Source organism: Mesoplodon mirus (assembly GCF_964341445.2).
Source record: "Mesoplodon mirus genome assembly, chromosome: 14".
NCBI lineage: Eukaryota > Metazoa > Chordata > Mammalia > Artiodactyla > Ziphiidae > Mesoplodon > Mesoplodon mirus.
The window spans coordinates 64,034,232-64,036,533 of record NC_138990.1 but is presented as its reverse complement, the minus strand read 5'-3'; the positions used below and the strand labels follow the sequence as shown (position 1 = coordinate 64,036,533).

The 2,302-nt window shown below is 42.7% G+C and overlaps 1 pseudogene across 1 annotated transcript; it reads left to right on the top strand.

Moving 5' to 3' along the window:
* Nucleotides 1-1,248: 1,248 nt before the first annotated feature.
* LOC309815558 (small ribosomal subunit protein uS15-like) lies at nt 1,249-1,916 on the top strand (annotated as a pseudogene). The gene has a single exon. The product of its transcript is annotated as a small ribosomal subunit protein uS15-like (transcript).
* Nucleotides 1,917-2,302: the final 386 nt, after the last annotated feature.

Here is a 2,302-nt window from a genome sequence, read left to right as displayed (position 1 = left end):
TTAATTAATGTTTTTTAAAAGTGAAGGAGAAATAAAGACTTTTTCAGACAAAGAAAAGCAAGAGAATTTATCACCAGTCATCGTGCCCTTGCAGGGAGTGTTAAAAGAAGCTCTTCAGAGAGAATAATATATAGATCATATATACAGAACTATAGAATATATAGATCAGAAACTCAGATCTACATTTGAAGAAAGAAGAATATTAGAGAAGAAACCAATGAAAGTAAAATAAAATCTTATATTTTTGTTATTCTTAATTGATCTAATAGGTAACTGCTTGTTCAAAAATAATAGCAATAATGTATTGGTTGATTATAGCTTATAAATAAGTGAAATGAATGACAGCAATATTATAAGGGACAAGAGGGAAAAATTGAGAATACTCTGTTATAAGGTACCTGTCCTACCTATGAAACAGTACAATGTTATTTTATTTTATTTTTTTTATTTTTTTTTTTTCTTTTTGCGGTATGCGGGCCTCTCACTGTAGTGGCCTCTCCCGTTGCGGAGCACAGGCTCCGGATGCGCAGGCCCAGCGGCCATGGCTCACGGGCCCAGCTGCTCCGCGGCATATGGGATCCTCCCAGACCGGGGCACGAACCCGTATCCCCTGCATCGGCAGGCGGACTCTCAACCACTGCGCCACCAGGGAGGCCCTATTTTAAAATAGACTTAAGGACTTCCCTGGTGGCGCAGTGGTTAAGAATCCACCTGCCAGCGCAGGGAACACGGGTTTGAGCCTTGGTCTGGGAAGATCCCACATGCTGTGGAGCAACTAAGCCCATGCACCTGAACTACTGAGCCTCCTCTCTAGAGCCATTGAGCCACAACTACTGAAGTCCGCACGCCTAGAACCTGTGCTCCACAATAAGAGAAGCCACTGCAATGAGAAGCCCTGTGCACTGCAACGAAGAGTAGCTCCCTCTCGCCGCAACTGGAGAAAGCCCACACACAGCAACCAAGACCCAACGCAGCCAAATAAATAAATAAAATCCTTTAAAAAATTTTTTTAAAATAAAGTAGACTTAAATTGGTTGTAAATGTGTATTGTAAACCCTAGGGCAAACATTTTTTAAAATTTTAAAAAGTATAATTAATGTGCTAAGAGAAAATGGAATAATATAAAATGCTCAATTAAAAACAGGAGGCAGGATGGGAGGAAGCAGGACTGTGTGAGGTCACTTCCTGTGTGCAGGGTGGCTTCCTGCCTCCCACCCTTGCTCTCTTTTTGGCTGCCCTCGTGGTTGCATGCAGGCCCCTGGGAAGGGCCTGTCCCAGTGGGCTCTGGCCTACCACTGCAGCAATCTCACCTGGCTGAAGTTAACTTCTGACAACAGGTAGGAGCAGATCTACAAACTGGCCAAGAAGGGCCTGCCTCAGGATGATCCTGAGAGTCTCACATGGTGTTGTTTTATGACAGACAATAAAATCTTGAGAATTCTTAAGTCCAAAGGACTTCCTCCTGATTGTCCTGAGTACCTCTAACATTTAATTAAGAAAGTTGTTGCTGTTTGGAAGCATCTTCAGAGAAACAGAAAGGATAAAGATGCTAAATTCCTTCTGATTCTGATTAAGAGCTGCATTCACAGGTTGGCTCAATACTGTAAGACCAAACCAGTCCTCCCCTCACGCCCCCCCCCAATTTGGAAATACTAGTTATCCACAGCCTCTGCCCTGGTTGCATAAATTTGTCCATGTACTCAAGCAATAAAATCATTGTTTAACTAGAAAAAAAAAAAAACAGAAGGAAAAAGAGGGGAAGACAAGAAACAAGGGACAAGTGCAATGACTAGAAAACAGTTGCAAATATGGTAGATATTAATCCAATTATATCAATAATCATTTTAAATATGAATGATCTAAATACACCAATTAAAAGACAGAGACTGATTGGGCTTCCCTGGTGGCGCAGTGGTTGAGAGTCCGCCTACCGATGCAGGAGACACGGGTTCGTGCCCCGGTCTGGGAGGATCCCACATGCTGCAGAGCAGCTGGGCCCGTGAGCCGTGGCCTCTGAGCCTGCGCATACAGAGCTTGTGCTCCGCAATGGGAGGGGCCGCAACAGTGAGGGGCTCGTGTACCGCAAAAAAAAAAAAAAGACAGAGACTGAAAGGGTATATAAAAGCCATGTTTTCTCTAAGCCCACTTTAAATGTAAAGGCACATACAGATTGAAAGTAAAGGGATAGAGAAAGATATACCATGGTGACACTAATCTAAAGAAAACTGGAGTAGCTGTATTAGTTTCAGACAAAGCTGACTTCAGAAAGAGGAAAATTATCACGGCACTATCAATAATATTA